General features: G+C 37.7%; 1 protein-coding gene and 1 long non-coding RNA gene across 5 annotated transcripts in view; both read left to right on the top strand.

Annotated features, from left to right (window-relative positions):
* Nucleotides 1-18,465, top strand: part of CSMD1 (CUB and Sushi multiple domains 1) — a 2,034,404-nt gene that overhangs the window by 1,105,929 nt on the left and 910,010 nt on the right. The gene's annotated exons all lie outside the window — the stretch shown is intronic.
* Nucleotides 1-18,465, top strand: part of LOC103886586 — a 40,328-nt gene that overhangs the window by 8,855 nt on the left and 13,008 nt on the right. The gene's annotated exons all lie outside the window — the stretch shown is intronic.

The raw sequence follows: 18,465 nt of genomic DNA, 5'->3' as shown, positions 1-18,465 counted from the left end.
AGCTTCATGGATAGGGTCTGTAATGTGTGTCCGTTTCAGACAGAGTAGAAGATAACTTGTTCTTGGATGCATCTGGAAAGAGCTGTTGATTTATCTTGCTTCTATTGCTATCCTGAAAATGTCTCAGTAAACATCACCTGGTGATGGGGGGAGACTACCCTGGGCCTCCCAGGTGGCTCTGTCGCCACTGCCGTGCAAGAACATTGATGTCCTTCTCAAGGCTGAGATGTTCCTTGTTGATGCTGATCGCCTCTGGGAGCTTGAACTCTTCAGCAGCTGGAATACCCTCTACGTGTGCCACCAACCTCACTCACACAATAGAGTTTTGGTAGAATTCTCAACCTCTAGTTTTCAGACGCTCAGCTCGAGCGGGATTGTGTCTTGATGTGTAGGTGGGAAAATGTGTGGGGCAGAGTTTGAAAGGTCACTAAAGTCCATGTGGTGCCAAGTAATCAATGCTTCTCTAAGTCTTGTAATGTATTTATCTGCGGACATGCATTTCCCTGAAAAATGACCTGGGTCCCCTGATGATTGGCTGTGTTTATGTTCAGTGAATCAGTACCATGCGAGAGCCAGTATAGTGTAGCCATTGAGGGCAGAACATTTGGAATCAGATCTGGGTTCGAATCTCTATTCTGCCCTCCCTCCTTCTGTAATCTTTGGCTGTACATCTGTCCATAAGTCTGTCCCCTCCAGAGACTAGGGCTGATGACAGCCATCTTAGAGGCACCAGATTAAGGCTTCCGTAAGTGTCTCACATGTAGTAGGTTTTGAATCATCAGTAGCTGTCGTTAGAAGATACGTCTCCCCGCTCAGCAAACTGTGGCCTGCGGGCCAAATCTGACTCCAGGGATTTTGGTAAATAAAGTTTTCCTGCAACACAGCCACACTCAGTCATTTGTGTGCTGTCTGTGGCCCGCTTTCAAACCTCAGCAGCACTGTTGGGTAGTGTGACAGAGACCGTATGGCTGACAGAACCTAAATATTTATTATCTGGCCTTGTAAAGAATTTGTTGAATCTATTACATTCTAAATCGCTGCTGCCACAACTAGCACATAACCAATTTAGCATCATAGTTTGTTTAAAAAATATATAATGGGCCTGGTGCAGTGGCCCATGCCACTTTGGGAGGCTGAGGCAGGCGGATCACTTGAGGTCAGGAGTTCGAGACCAGCCTGGCCAACATGGTGAAACCCCATGTCTACTAAAATACAAAAATTAGCTGGACGTGGTGGTGCACGCCTATAATCCCACCTACTCAGGAGGCTGAGGTGGAAGATTGTTTGAACCTGGGAGACAGAGGTTTCAGTGAGCTGAGATTGCACCACTCTGCTCCAGCCTGGGAGACAGAGCCAGACTCTGTCTCAAATGAAAAAAAAGAAAAAAATATATGTGTGTGTGTGTGTATATATATATATGTATATGTGTATATATGTGTACACACATACATAATGGTACACACATATGTATGTATGTATGTGTGTATATATATATGTATATATGTGTGTACACACATATAATTGTACACATATATATGTACACATATAATTTGAATCATTAATATTACTTTGTTGTGATTTATGCCCATAACTTACCAACTTTTATCAATTTATATTTATTCACAGACTAATGACAAACTTTACTCCTATTTAGAAAAATTTAGCAAAAGAGCAAATTGTTCTGTTCACAGAGACGTTTGCCAGGTCAGACACATTTTTATTCTAGAGCTGATTGTTTGAGAAACTCAGCTTTCCGTCATAAATAAACTTGACTTCAGTTTGTTTGTGAGTTGGAGAAGGGGCTGATATTCATGAGTGCCTGAAAGTTCATGAGCTCACACATGCATTTCCGTGAGCTTGAGAAAGATGGAGAGAAGAATGAGGGGGAATAGAGAACAGAAAGCAAGGAGTGAAAGGGTAATAGGATAATAGGTGGGTAGATTGAATGTCTACAGAGCAGACGCTCATCATAGCCGATTCAGATGTTGGATGATGACTCTGCCTAATTTCATACTAGGTAGAGCATCAGTTCTTTCTTCCCTAGTCCTCCGAGAAAACAGACCATCTAGAGACATTTTTCAAGAGTTTATTTTCATCTCTGAGCAAAGCAGAAATTCGTACTTGAGCTTTTTCAAATAATTTATAGCATCCTGTGAAGGGATATTGTCCTCATCACTACTCCATTGGTGGCTTCGAGCTTTTATATTATCGTTTAACAATATAAATGTCACTAAGTGTGCCAATAAATACTGACAAACCCCTGAAAAGGTCAGATTGATTCTATAACTCACACCTGTCTGATGCTAGAGGCTTTTCAGGATTTTCTGTGAACACTAATAAATAGTCTCCCATAAGGAATCGTCCACTTCTCTGACGTGTGCATGTCTCCTAATAAACTCAATGCTAATAAAGTAATGAGATGGGATCTTGTTAACAAGGTATGCAGTTTCAACAGATGTATCTGACCAGTGAGTGTATGAGAAGTGACTTGCTTTATAAGCATGATAGAATCATAGAAGCTAGGTCCATTAGAAATAGGTACATTTATTTCAGAGCTTACTCATTCGATAGGTGCATATATATATATATATGTATGAATGATGCCTTCTGAATATGTATATATACACACACATACACACATTCAGAAGGCATTTAATATAAAAGTTATAATTTTTATGGTAGCAAAATTTGCAGCCTTGGTATTTTGATATACACACTACGATGAAGTAGAGATTCTCCTTACGTAGCCTACCAAAAGGTGCAAAATGGAGGTGAATGCTATTGGGATTGGAATCATTATTTACTTACAGATTTTATACAGGTTAAGGCCAGTCATGGACATTTTCTCGGTTGAGTGAGTACTAAAATTATAATTTAAAAGAGAAGAATATCCAGAATTTATTGGTCAACACTAAGTAATTTTTTTTTTTTATTTAACCAAATCAGGACAAATGAATTCTCACTGATGTTTTCATGTGTATGTGTGCAATTCCACACCTAGGTATATCAGAGTCCTGAGGGACTGCAGCATTGGGACCTCTGAATGAAGAGAAGCCAGGTGTGAATTTATGCTACCTCAGGGCCCTGCTCAGGCTGGCACTTGTGATTTCTGTTCTCTGGTGCCTTTCTGTGTCCCTTGTACCCAAGATTTGTACTAGAAGATGCCACTTTTGGCAAGCACCATGTCTCTAACAGTTTTATAGGGAATTAGTTCCTTACTTTATGCAAGTTTATATATTGCACATATAATCTTTTATATAACAATCACAAGTGGCCATTATATGTTAAGTAGAAGACAGGTTAGACTTGCTATGAGAGGCCTATCAAAGGATAATGGAAGGCTTGTTAAACAAACCTGCTTAAAAAATAAATGTAAAGCCACCTGAGTTCATTATCCTTAAATATATTCTTATGATAAATATGAAAGTGACATTGGTAATTTTTTTTCAATTTGCTATTTACCTTTATTGGAAAATAATGCTTTTGAAACCCTGATATAGAAATTAACATTATCTTTTGTATGAAAACTAAAATATTTAGTAAATTCTGACCTTCAAGTGTGTCTATTTATCTCAGTATGTGCATGCTCTATCTCTTTGTGTATTTAAAAACATATACCTATATTCATATATTTTAACATATATTTAATTTATATTTAAATACAAATATTAAAAACCCTACTGTTTTCCTCTTTTCTATCAAAATTGTCAAATGCATTTATTCCTCTGATCAGTACTTGTTAATGGTATTGTTTAACTAGATTTAAAAGCTGCTTTTTCACTATGGATTTAAGATGACTGGTTTCAGTTGTTTCAATGAATCACTTTTCAAGCCATAAATCATAACTGTGCCATAATACATGATACATGATTGATAGACGTTAGTGTAAATAAATATCAGTAATTGATATTATCAATTATAAGATATACTAATTAGTAATTGATATTATCAATTATAATATATACTAATTAGTAATTGATATTATCAATTGATATCAAAAAATACTAATTTTTGCAAACTATTCCTTGAAGACATCAGTTCACTGCTTTAGTTATTAAATGGTACATAAAGCCTCATGATTCATTTAAAGGAGCAGTGGAAATGTATGTATGTGTGCATATACATATATACACACTTATACACAAGCATGCATATATACACAAACATACACATACATATATATACACACACATACACTCAATTTAAAACTATGATATATTGATAGCTGGAAAGCCTCATGTTAATTGACTTTTTGAGTGCCTGGGACATTGTGTATCTTATATTATGTCATTCAGTTCTCACAGTAAACATGTGAACTGGAAATACTTTATTTCAATATTCAATATGAGAAAAATTACAGGTCAAATGAATCATTCAAGGACACGTATCTAGTAAGTTGCATTTCCTGCATTTGCACCCAGCAATTTAATTCCAAGGCCTGAGCTTTTAAGTGTGATGTGGTTATTTTTACTTTGTTATTTACACTAAGAATTCTTAGGGAATTCTTACAGTAAATAGTCAAGACACATTTATGTCAGTGGTTCTCAGATATGTTCAGGTGTTTTATTAGTTCAGAATAAAATATGCATGTAGAAGTGTCCAAGTATCAGCTATTTAGAGTCAATAAACTTTCACAGAGAGTTTGTGAAATTTACAAGGCCGAGATGCAGAGCATTACTCCCATAAGACACTAGCATGCTCTTGAAATCATCAGTCCCAACTCAGGGGTAGCCCATTCTCTTGGACTAATTTGCCTATTTTGACACATTCTATAAATGACACTGTAGATTTTGCATCGTTTCGCTTTTAGATTCCTTCACACAAAGTTACGTTTGTAACATTCACCTACATTGTTGTGCACATTTGTAACGTGTTCCTTTTCATTGCTGTGTAGTATTTTATTCTGTGAACATACCACAACTTATTTATAACCCTGATGGGCACTTACCTTATTTTCAGTTTGCAAAGGTTACAAATAGTGCTACTGTGAACATTCTAGCCGTGGGTGAATATTGGGTATATGCCTAAGAATGCAGTTGTCCACTCATAGTGTATGCATGTGCTCAACCAAGGCAGAGAGTGTCCAATAGTTTTGCAAAATAATTCTACTGATTTGTAATACCACCATAGCATAGGAAATTTCCAGTTGTTCCACAACATCACCAATATTTGGCATGTTTCTTGTTTTTAAAATTGTATTTTAACCATTCTAGTGGGGATGTCGTATTCTCTCATCATGGTGATTTTATTTGAATGTCTCTGACTGCTAATGAAGTTGAATGACTGTGTGTGTTTATTGGATTGATGATTTGGTATCTCTTTCTAGGAAGAGTCAGTTCAAATCAATTACTTTTTTTTCACTTTATGGGTTGTCTCTCTCTCTTGTTGATTTGTAAGATGTCTGTATATTCTGTACACAAATCTTGGTGGATGAGCCAATTGTGATGATCTTTTCTCACTTTCTGGCTAAAGCTTTGAACAGAATTTCTCAAATTTAGTATGTTTAGGCTGTTGGTATATTTTTTCTTTTATTGTTAGTACCTTTTGTATTTTGATTTAAAAATAGTTGCCTCAGAAGACGTCGTAGAGTATTCTCTTGTGATTGGTTATTGGAAATTTGTTTCATCTTTCAAGTTCAGATCTGTCATCTCTGTAGAATTGTAACGAATCCAGGTAACTTTTTCTATATGAACATGCAACTGACCCAGTTCCATTTATTGAGAAGTCAGCCCTTTCCCCTTGCCCTGAGCAGTGTGGGTTTGCTTCTCACTTCTGTTCTGCCCATTGGTTAGCTGTCTTTCCTTGCATCGGCCATTCAGTCTTAACAAATTAATTTCTGGAATAAATGTTGATAACTGGTAGCATAAGGCCCCATGTTCTGCTTTTCTCTTTTTTTTCCAAATTATTATTATTATTATTTTTTGAGACAGAGTCTCACTCTGTCACTCAGATTGGAGTGCAGTGGCTCCCTCTTGGCTCACTGCATCCTCTGCCTCCCAGGTTCAAGCAATTCTCTGCTTCAGTCTCCTGAGTAGCTGAGATTACAGGCATCTGCCACCACACCCAGCTAATTTTTTCGTATTTTTAGTAGAGACAGGGTTTCACCATCTTGACCATTTGATTTTGTTCTTCATTTGCCTTTGCTATTGCTTAAAAATGCAGTTGTCTTTTCTGTACATTAATTTTGCATCCAATGTAATACTTGGTAAATAACATTGTGTTCACTTTTAATGGTACATAAAGGAGGACTAGAAAAATTTGTATTCGAAAGAAAAAATATAAATGCATAGGTCATTACATTATTTTTAGGAATTGTCTTTATAACCAACTATCTGAAAGAAAATGCATTGTTTTCCATGAGACATATTTTGGGTAATAGCTGTATAATTTTAATATATTTTGCTTACTTAAGGATTGCAGCTGAGGATTTGGGAAACACGTGTGCAAAGCTTTCTTCCTTTTTAGGCTTTACAGGAAAGGTTAAGAAACATGTATGTCCTAGATTTAAAAGGGAGAATCCAAAAATATAGTACTGTTTGTGTAGTGGAAGATAACTGGCTATTCACAATCCTACTCAGAAGCACTTAGTAAAATCAACTATGTGGCTTTAGAAAATGGAGTTTTATCTGTAACTCTAAGGAAATACAACGAAACAACAAGATATCTCCAGAATTAGAATTTACATAAATATCACTCAAATCCTGGAAACTAAAGCTAATTTGGTCGTGAGGTAGTTCATTTATATGGAAATTTGGCATATTGTTTACTGTCAAGTAACATTTAATAAAGAACAAGGATTCAGCAATATTGGGATAGTTTGAAAAATGTAATCTAATATCAGCACGTAGGGCAAGAGAATTTGAGTTCTCATGACTGTTAAGAGAAGGTAATTCATATAGAATATTGCACCTGAAATTGCATCATTTTCCCTAACTGCTCCTCTTGGCTATTCTTGAATCCAATTTCCTCTGTACCATGATGGAAGGTACTAGGAGTCACAGCAGAAACTTGTGACAGTAAATGAATTTAGTAATACGTTTGTTAGGTTAGGAGGTCTCAGTTAAATAAAGAAAATCTTTTATAATCTTCGAGGATTTTATACTTACATCAGTCAGTAACTTTGGTACAGAATCAAAATTACCAGTCCATCTTAATACAATTCTAACCCATCAAACAAATAGTACGTTCTGTCACATTCCAAGCAGTACGTCGTTGCAGGGGATAAAAAGGTGAATACAACATCCCCGCTAGAAGAAGATTAAAACACCACACACACACACACGCACCTGCTACACACTCCATACACAAAATAAATGACAAATATCCGAATCTGAAAGCAATGTTAATTCATAGAAAAATGTGCTAGTCCACATGTGGCATTTTTTTCTATGTAGGTTAGGAGTGAGCCTTTCATTTTTTTTCTGTGAACTATGTGACATCAAGAAATATTGGATGTCTACACAGAAAAAGATGTTGGTGCTTTTTCATTCATGAGACCAATGAATAAAAGCAAATCTCATTCTGATGGCTTTGTAATTGTTAGGGTAATATCAGTAGAGAATGACAAAGTAGACGGTAGCTGGGGAGGAGCCACATCTTCCTTGCTCTCACGGTAACTTGCTGTCTGTCCCATTGCTACACAAAAGCAGAAGCAAAAACCTGGACTATGGTTCTCAAGGACTGGAGTGATTTGTTTCCTCCACATTGATTGGCTTGTGCTACAATGGATGAATAGTTTATGTCTATAGAGATTCCTTAGCTGATTCTAATGAATGTAATAATCTTGTAATGATTTAGATTTGGCTGCAGGACATTTTTGACATACATTTGATATTGATATATACTGATGAACAATATGTAATATATAATCCTATATACACAGGTATGCTGTATAAATACATACCTATATATTTCTAGGCAAAGAGAAGTGTGCTGTGATAAATCACCACCTGCTCCAGGCTTTGATAATAGTAATACAATAAAATGATTGTTTGAACACCTATGATTCAAGAAGATGACTACATGCTTGGTTACCCCAGAATAACTCAGATGCTATCCCTGTGCTTAGAGAACTATCCAAAGGTCAGAGGTAAAAAATACTAAATTATTAGTACTAATATATTTTTTTTTGCTTGAAGTAAAATCATGATTTTAAAAACTTAGTCATACATTAAAGTTATTTTCTGTTCTGTACGTTCTCTGAGACCTCGTATAACTTCTGATGTTGGTGAATAATTAAACTCAGTCAGTTTATTATGGTTTGTGTCCAGGATGCACTTGATAAGGTCTGGAAAACTGGATTTGTGGTGGTCGTTATAGTTACTTGAAGTTTGCACAAACACAGGAAGCATCGCTGTCCACCATAAAGTACAAGGGGCCAACACTTCCCATTACACAGTGTCTCACTGAGGCATCACACATAATAGCAACCCAGACTAGTCGAATATGAGACTACTTATTTTGGTCTTTTGGAGATTTCTCTGTTAATAAATAGAGATAGATCCTGCAGATTTATAGATATAAATGTTTGAAATAATTCACACATTTATTCTGTACTACCTATCTACATAATTTCCTTTTTCATTTTTTAAATAAATAAATATATTAAAAAGCTAGCTTGTGTGCTACTTAGTTAATATTTAAGAGTCTGTTCATCTTTACACTAGAAAGGCAAGACTGGTATCATTGTTGATATTACTGTTATAATGTGGGAGACTCTTAGAGGCAATCCAGGACTTTCTTCGTGTATCAAATAAAGAAGATACACATGTAAGAATATTTTCAGGAATAGTGTAGAGAATATTGTATACTGGGAGAGAGATTGATTTCTTTTAGTCCCATTCCTGGAAGTTGTATATATGTAAGCAATTAAGGCCTCTAAGTGCAGAATTATTTAACAAATACAGCAAAGTTTATTGAGTACCCTAGGACAACACTCTACATGAAAACTTTTCACTACCTGATATTAGTTCAGGGAAGGAGGAAGGAAGACAGGTGGAACATGATAACAAGCGCTAAATGCATGACCACCCAGCATGAATACGTCATTAGATGGAGGCAATAATAAATCATGTTATCTTTGGAGAGTTTTATCATTTATATTCACTTTAAATTAAAAAAAAAAAAAACCTTTGCATGACCTGTGACATAGATTAAGCTTTAGATCCTGGCCACGACCTATAAAATGATTTTCTTGAATATACAATTTTCCTTATGAATGTTTTATTAACGTTCATTTGTCATTATTAGACAAAATTGAAGTCAGCTCTATGAATATACAATCTCCATGATAATGTTCCATTTACCTTAACATACCGTGCTAAAGCTAAATTTACATATCAAAGTGAATTATTAACAGTCAAACTTGCTATTTTTTTGTGACTACATATGAAAATTATATAAAATGTCCAAGCCATGTGCTCAGACCTTTATTCAGGAGAAAACAGACATTCTGCTGTAAGGAGTCGATGAACTGGGCAGAAATTCTGGATTCCGGTTGTTGGATCTAACAATGTAACCCTGAAGAGCTCATTTTGTTTCTCTGACCTTTAGCTAAATATGGGGAACATTGAAGCTTGAGGGTATCTGTAAGTAAATTTCCTCCTTCATCTTAGAACCAAATAAAGAGAGCTGTAGGGTCTACTAGATTAAGAGAATGCAACGTCAACGCTAGACTCTGCTTCTAAGCCTGCCTGGAACATGGGTTAGGTCTGCAGCCATGTCTAGCAGGTAGCCGTGGAAGAGCACATGCCGCCACCATCACGGACACAGCTGGACGCCTGGAGGGCTCTCAACATGGAGAAGTTTCTTTTCACCATGCATCAAGGGCCACACCAGGACATCTGCTTGCTGCAGGCAGGTCTCAAAGCAAGCAGAGTGGAGTGCTGAGCTGAGCGTCCAATTCCTTCTTCCAAAAGTCACTTCTCCTGCAGAAAAGGCAGAGGAAGGAATGGGGCAAAGTGGAGATTGATTTCTCCTGCTTCACAGAGGACTTGCACTACTTCAGGCTGAATCTCCCTTGTAAGAACCTTAAGATATTGTGGTTACGAGAGGCAGAAAACACTATTCTAAATGAAAATGCTCACATTTCATATAAAAGTATGTTATTGCTTGAGATCTATGTTATGACTCATTAATTATTTTTTGTGTTTCTAAATAACTCATGATAAAAAGCCAAGCAGTGGCTCGTGCCTGTAATCCCAGCAATTTGGGAGGCCAAAGTGAGCAAGCTCACACCAGCTTGGGCAACATGGTGAAACCCTTTCTCTACAAAAAATTTTTACAAATTAACTGGGCCTGGTGGCCTAGGCCTGTAGTTCCAGGTACTCAGGAGGCCAAGGCAGGAGGATTGCTTGAGCCTGGAAAGTCAAGGCTACAGTGAGCACTGATAGCACCACTGCACTCCAGGCCAGGCAGTAGAGCAAGGCCCTGTCTAAAAGGAAAAAAAAAAAAAAAAAATACCATGAAGCATGATAAAAACCTATTACCTCATTTTAGAATTTTTTTGGGGGGGGAATAAACGAGTAAATGTTTCCTGATAAATTACATCCACACTTACATATTTTATAAATTCTGTTAGGACTCTCCAACAAGAGACAGGAATAAAAGGAGAATGGTGTCTTCAGGTCTCTTAAGTGCAAAATTATTTAACACATGCAGGAAAGTTTGTTGAGTACCCCAGGACAACACTATACATGAAAACTAACACAACAGTCATCCTGGGCTTTGAAATATGCATCACCTTTTCCCATACTAATGCTAAAAAGTTCTACGGGAGATAGAACAACACATGAATGCATTTGATTTCAAACGTCTGACTTAGGTAGTGCGATATCAGGCGTGTGAGAGGAGGCTTCCCCTCCCCTCCTTTCAAACGTGAGTTTCCTTCACAAAGCACAACTGTCACTGGTTTCCAGAGGTTAATTTCTTGCTTTTTTAACTTAATTGTTTAAAGGAACAGAGCAAATATATAGAAAAGACAAGTACATTTCAAAATATTATGTAATTAAAACTGCAGTATTAAGATAAAAGGTTACGAAAACTGGAATTAGAACTGTAGTTTAGGAGGAAATGTAAGACACGTGGCCTTTCGCAATTTTACAATTACTCCATAAATTTGCCTCCGAGCTTCCCATTGATCTCTTCATAAAGAGAAACATGGAAATTTGCTTGTGATTTCCTACCAAGTTTGGAACATACTCTAGTGTTTCCAAAAGGCAATCCTTGATTGATCTGCAAATTCCCTCAAGCTCTCAGCTGTTTTCGTAACTTCCCTTTACGACAAAGCTTTTGAGGTCTTCACTGGCTGTCTGCATTTCTTTGACGCCCATTCTTTCCTCAATCCACTTGAGAAGCTTCTGCCCCCTCCCTAGACCTCAGCTGGAGCTACTCTCCTGGAATTCACCATCCACTTCCGTGCTCCGGAGCCTGTGAGGAAACTCTGGTCCTCCTCCTCTTCCTCCTCTCGGAATCAGACTCCTCTCCTGTAAAATATCCTTGCTGAAGGAGCCTCTCCTGCTTTCCTTCTTCCGTGCCAGCTACTTCCTCCCCTTTTCCCCACCTCCCCATGCCAGTGACCCTGGGAACCCATTTCAAGCTTTTCCACCCATTCACCTACCTCATCTCACTCCCTCCTGCAGGAACACCACCAATCCATAACTTCATAGACCATGTCTATGCAGAAGTCGCCAAAACATCAATCACTGTCCTTCTTACTATCTCATTCTCCTTCACTTAATAGAACAGCAAATTCTTGGAGTTCAGAATCCTTAATGGGTGTAAATATTGCCTTTGATCCTTCTTCATAGCTATGATCTCAACTCAAACAATGAGGACCATTGTGGTGGCCTGAATGGTCTCGCTGTTCCATTCCTTCCCCACTGTGCTACAATCCATTCCCCAGTGTCCCATTTTATGTCAAATAATTTCCAAACCTCACAATGTGTTCCTGAAGCCTCTCTATGATCTGGATCTCACCACGCACTTTTCTATTCCTGCTCTTAATGGCTTTGTTCATCCGTCCAAAATTATCCCAGCCTTCGTGCTTGTGTTTGTGTCTTCTATTTGAGATGTCTGCATCTCCGGCGTCCAAAATCCTGTCCTTCACCATCACAGACATGGTAGTAGTTCTCACCTCCATTGCCAAGAGCCCAGTGGGCATCCCGTCACATTTATTGTATGAAGGACTTCACAGGTGGATCTCACCACCCTTTTCTATTTTCTTAATGGCTTTGTTCATCCTCCAAAATTTCCCCCTTCTTTGGTTTGTGTCTTTATTTAATGTCTGCATCTCCCTCCAAAATCCTGTCCTTCACCATCACAGACATGGTGTGTTCTCACCTCCATTGCCAAGAGCAGTGGGCACCCGTCACATTTATTGTATGAAGGACTTGCAGAGTTTTCGTTATCCACAGAGCATGACAGCTCCTTTTGGAAGCCAGAAAGCCTATTCCACATGTGGGACTTAATCTATTGAATAAGGCTTTTAAGAAGGCCTCAGTCACAGAGGCAGCAACATCTTCGTAAGACACTGCTTGTGTGTCTTCACTGAACGCCTAGAGTGTGTGTTTTGATGCAATGGCATAAAAGAAATCTGTAAGTTCAAGCACTGAAGTCTGAGCTTTCTGATTTCTGATTATTACTTAGTTTGATCCAGGGATAAAACCTATAATGACTGTAGGAGTCACTGAAAGGTACGTCTTCAAAGAGTTCTAAATACAGACAATTTTTCAAAACCTCACTTAAGAGTTAGGCAGCCTGTATTTCCAATATACAGGTGGTCCAGGAACACAGGGACCGTGAGCATTCTAACAATAAAACAAACATGCTCTTCATCATTTAGAAAAATTGCAGGAAGGTTAGGAAGGTCTTCTCCATGGCTGTGGGACTCTAGATAATTGCACTTTATAGGACATAGGGATGACAGATTGCACCCCCAGGGGAAGGGGTAGGCCTCCTTGAGAGAGGGCAGTGAAGAAACCCAGCCTGAAGATAGCACACGGAGCTTCCTAAATTTGAGGGGAGACAAGTGGAAAGCTTTGCAGATACTGATTTGACAGAGACCTGCTACAGCCACACAGTGTGTATAAACAGACCTACATCACCAACGCAGCCCTGAAGACTGCACTGTTCTCTTTCCAGAAACCAAAGTCAGATCTAGTTGTCCCCAACATCAGTGCCCTCCCCAAAGTCAGCCAGTCTAGTTTAAATGAATGTCTTCTCTGTCTTCCTAACATCCAGAAACTACAAAGACAGATTGCCTTGATGGACTGTGGTCTTCAGATGACCACCAGACCGTGTCTGTGTGTGCTTTTCTTTCTCCCACTCTAATCAAGGGCTACATTGGTTCAGGCCCTCTGATTTTTCTCTGTGTCCTTAATACTGAGAAAAAGGCTATTTATTTATTTATTTATTTTTAACTTATTTTAAGTTCAGGGGTACATGTCATATAGGTAAACTGGTGTCATGGGGGTTTGATATGCAGATTATGTCATCACTCAGGTATTAAGTCGAGTGCCCATTAGTTATTTTTGCTGGTGCTCTCCCTCCTTCCACCCTCCACCCTGCAGCAGGTCTCAGTGTCTGTTGTTCCCTCTGTGTGTCTGTGTGTTCTTATCATTCAGTTTCCACTTATAAGTGAGAACATGCGGTATTTGGTTTGCTGTTGCTGTGTTAGTTTGCTAAAGATAATGGCCTCCAGTTCCATCCATATTCCTGCCAAGGACATGATCTCATTTTTTTTTTATGGCTTCATAGTGTTCCATGGTGCATATGTATCACATTTTCTTTATCCAGTCTACCACTGATGGGCATTTAGGTTGATTCCATGTCTCTGCTATTGTGAAGAGAGCTGCATTGAACATACACGTGCATGTATCTTTATGATAGAATGATTGCCGTTCCTTTGGCTATATAGCCAGTAAAGGGATTGCTGGGTTGAGTGGTAGTTCTGTTTTTATGTCTTTGGGGAATCATCACACTAGTTTCCACAATAGTTGAACTAATTTACACTCCCACCAAGAGTGTATAAGTGTTCCATTTTATCTGCAACCTTGCCAGCGTCTGTTGTTTTTTGACTTTTTAATATTAATTTTGACTAGTGTGAGATGGTATCTCATTGTGGTTTTGATTTGTATTTCTCTAATGATCAGTGATGTTGAACTTTTTTTTCATATGATTGTTGGCCACATGTATGTCTTCTTTTCAAAAGGGTCTGTTCATGTCCTTTGTCCACTTTTTAATGGAGCTGTTTTCTTGTAAATTTGTTTAAGTTCCTTACAGATGCTGGATATTAGAACTTTGTTGGATGTATGGTTTGCAAAAAATTTCTACCATTTTGTAGGTTATCTGTTCATTCTGTTAACAGTGAGAGCAAGGCCTTCTAAGTAGGAAGAGGCTCTTCATGAATGAAGGGCTCAAGAAATAAACTCATGAGTAAATTAAGAGAAAATGAATGGATTGAGGAAACTGACATGAAATGAATACCTTTTTATTGAAGTCTATCAAGGAATTCTGAAACAGACAACCTCAGTTCTTGAGGTCAGCCTCTCAGTGACCTGGCAGAACATTACCTAGTTCAGGCACCACGGAGTGCATTTTACCTGCCTTGTCCCACAGCTTTTTCATTTGCACAGTGGGCTTCGGATAATGCATTTTAACTGGGCACTTCAGGAAGGTAGTAATGAACAGTTGGGAGTCACTGAAGCAGGGACATCTTGCCAACACAGCATCTGGCGCTTCGCTGGGGGAATGCTGGGAGAACTGAGAATGAGCCAGACAGCACTTACAGGTGACCCCAGACCCAGCGAAAGTGTTCAGTTCACAGCTGAACGCTTACCTAAAAACAACAACCACAAGAACAACCAGAATGAAGTATACGATCTCACATTTCCATTAACCACTGTGATTCAACTGAGGATCCAAACACGGGTTAAAACAACATGAAATGAGAAAGAGAACAAATAAGAAAGGAAAGAAATTTGAGAAAACCAAAAGGGAATCAACCGTTCAGCAAGTTTTAATCTAAAAGAGCAATATAATGTATCCAAAATAATGTATTAACCACTATACTCACTACACACCATTGCATAGGAAATAGTGTAGGTATGTAGTGCACAAATAGAAAATGGCAAAACTTAGGCTGTATTTTTTGGAAGATTAGGGATATGTTAATTCATTTTATCTTTATTTCAAAATGAACACCTGTTGTTTCCTTTCAGAAGGAGTTCTTGACTCACAAGCTGATTGTGTAATAGTCTTCACAAGCTTAACACTTCATATCGACAACTCTCACATTTCATCTCTATGTCATCCACCATTTTACCCACATTCTCAAATATTAGAAGGATAGATTTCAAAAGGAATTTTTTGAGACAAGTTTACTTGTGTGAAAATGATTAACCTCTGTATGAAAAGATTAAAAGTTGAGACTAATGGTAAAGTGAGAAAAAATTGTATCCTGTGTAATCTGAATTTGAAGACTAATATTCCCAATATATAGAAATTATGAATCAATAATAACCTAATAGCCTAAGAAAAATTAAAATCAGGCATATTCATGATGGAAATATAAATGTTTATTAAGCAGATCAAAATAAATTCAACCTCACTAGTAATTCAGAATAATGCAAGTTGAAATTAAATAATACAAGTTAAAGGAAAATAACGCAAGTTAAAGAAAACAATGCAAGTTTTTTTAATCCATTATTTTAGTAAGAGACATAGTAGTTGTGAGTATCAACTATGATGTTGTGATTTTTTCAACACTACTAGTAGGAGTATAAATCAGTGCAGCTTTTCATTGAAGAGTAATTTGGTATTATTAAGTGCTAAAATATGTATTCTCTAATATTAATGAAGTTCCTTGGTACACATTCTAGAAAAATATTTGCACATTTGTAGACAAATAAAAGTATGTTGAGTGAAGTATTATTTGTTTTAAAAAACTGAAAAAACATTCTAAATGCCTATTAATAGGGTAATTGTTAAATAAGCCTTAGTATAGTTATGTCATGGAATAATACACAAAGATGGAGATTTATATGTACTGAATTTTTTAAGAAAATTGTAACACATTGAATGAGAAAAAACTAACTTATATTTAAGAATATAAACAAAAATTTACATTTATAAATACATATAAAGCTGTGTACATGCAATGAAAGAAAAAAAGCTAGCAAACAGAACATTAAACTCAGGCATCTAAGGAACCTAAGACAGGGTGGTGATAATGTTGGAGATGCTTCTTTCTCTCCTGTGTATGTTTTACAATAACAATGCAATTCCTGAGTGGCTGAAATTAATATATGTTTACATATGGTTAAAAATGGCCATAGGACATTAACAGAGGAGAATATATAAATGAATATAAATCAAATAATGTTTAGCATACCTCTAATATTCAGGTAAATAAAAGTAAAAATAAATAGATCCCATTTCACCTGTAAGACTCATAAAAATGTTGGAAGAGTTTTTGGGAAACAGATCCTCTGTTACAAATAGCTGGAGAGAAATGGCTGGACATTTCTGGAGGGTAATTTAGCCATAGCTCTCAAAAGTTAAATTTTTCTTAGGCATTAATACCTCAATTTCGACTCTAACAATTTCTTCGAGAGAAATACCCATGAACCATGTAAAGATACATGCGTATAAATGTTTCTTAGAGTGCTATGTGCATAACTGGGGGAAAAATAGAGGTATCCATAAGGCATCGGTCATTGTACATACATGCTACAAATCATCATATAGAAAAAATAAAAGAAATCTGAGGATGTAGAATGTGGAAAAATGGATATGTAACAAGTTTATACAATTGAATAGTCTTAATTTCAGTGTACTATTAATTTTTCTAGAAAGGGAAATATGGTTGACATTTTTTTCTTGACTTTCTGGAAGAGCCTCTTTAACCAAGACTCAAATTGTGAAACAATGTGTAATCTTGTGTTTCTAACCTACCTGTGTATAGGTGCATGTTGTTAGTAGATAACTTAATAATCATTATACCCCGAGGGTATGCTTACAGCTAAGCAATGAAGAGACTCCTACTTTTTGTTTAATATATTTCTGTATACTTTTTCTCTAGTTATGTATTATTTTTGTAATTTTAAAATATTTAGATGACATACAGCTAGATCACTCTTTTGTGCTTATATTATACTTAAGAGCACATATTTCCTTAAACTAGGTGATGGATTTTTATGCCCTTCAAGCACTACTGATACAAAATTAGATCAGTAAGGATAATCCATAAAAGCATGGAATGTGATGATTAAGTGGCAGTTGATATGGAAATCTGGCAAGCTCCCGTCTTCCTTTCCCTGACATCAAACCCCTGGCCCCATGTTGCCTGCTAGTGCTTCTGCTGGGGTGGCTCCCGCCAGGACGGACTTCCCCACAGGCTCCTGGCTGTGCACCTGTGCACCTTTCCTGCTGTGGCAACTAGAAAGGCAGAGCTTTCCCCAAGTTAGCTCAGCGGTGACAAAGTGGATGTTTCCTCTCACTATTTATATCTGATAGGTTTATATCTATCTGTGAACAAAGTCAGATACTCTCAGGAAGAAATGGTAAGAGATTGTTAAGCATATCAAAGGCATTCAGCCTCACTAGCCATTTAGGGGAATGCGAGTTAAAACCAAGGTGAGACACGCTTTAGGAAGGCAGGATAGGATGTGAGAAAAGGAGTAAACAAAGTAAGTCAATTTCATAGAACCTATCAGTCTCTATGTATTATACAATTTTATTATACAGGATATAGTAGCAACAGGTGACACATGCCAAGGAGGGAAATGAAGCAGAGAAGAATGGGGTGTGTTACAATTTGAGAAAGAAACCCTTGAGTGAAGGCACGGAGCGCTAGGCAGAGCATCAAAGAGACAGCGAGGTGGAGGGCCCAGTGCAGAAGCCTCAGGGTGCAGCACATCTGTGTATTTCAGGGCACAATGTGGAGACAGGTGGAGCTGGAACTCGGGGTTTGTGAGCAAGGAGAGTGACACTAGACACCAGGTCCCCAAGGTCATGTCAGGGTGGCAGCCACGAAGGGACCCTGAGGCCATTGTAAGTTTGCTTGCCGCTGTTACTTCGAGAGAGTTGGAAAGCCATCAGCCTCTTCTGAGCAGAAGAGTGACGTGACTTAGGTTGTAATGGAGTCGCTTTGGCTCTGGGGTGTTGGCCAGGGAGGATGTTGGAAAGATGGAAGCAAGCACACCAATTAGAAGACGATGGTAACAGTCCAGCCTGGAGGAAATGGTGGCTTGGATGAGCACATTGGCCATGAAACAGGATGGATCAGATTCTATTTATATTTTGAAGATAGAGCAAACAGAAATTGCTGACGTGTTGCGTGTGGGTTGAGAGAGCAGAGGGTCAGGAGTGCCTGCAAGGCTTTTAGGAAGGATAAGGCTGCATTCATGAGGTGGAAAGATTGCAGAGGTATGAGTTTGAGCAGAAATATTAGGAACTTGTTTATAT

Source organism: Papio anubis, chromosome 8 (genome assembly GCF_008728515.1).
Source record: "Papio anubis isolate 15944 chromosome 8, Panubis1.0, whole genome shotgun sequence".
Classification (NCBI taxonomy): Eukaryota; Metazoa; Chordata; class Mammalia; order Primates; family Cercopithecidae; genus Papio; species Papio anubis.
This window is presented reverse-complemented; position numbering and strand designations above follow the sequence as displayed.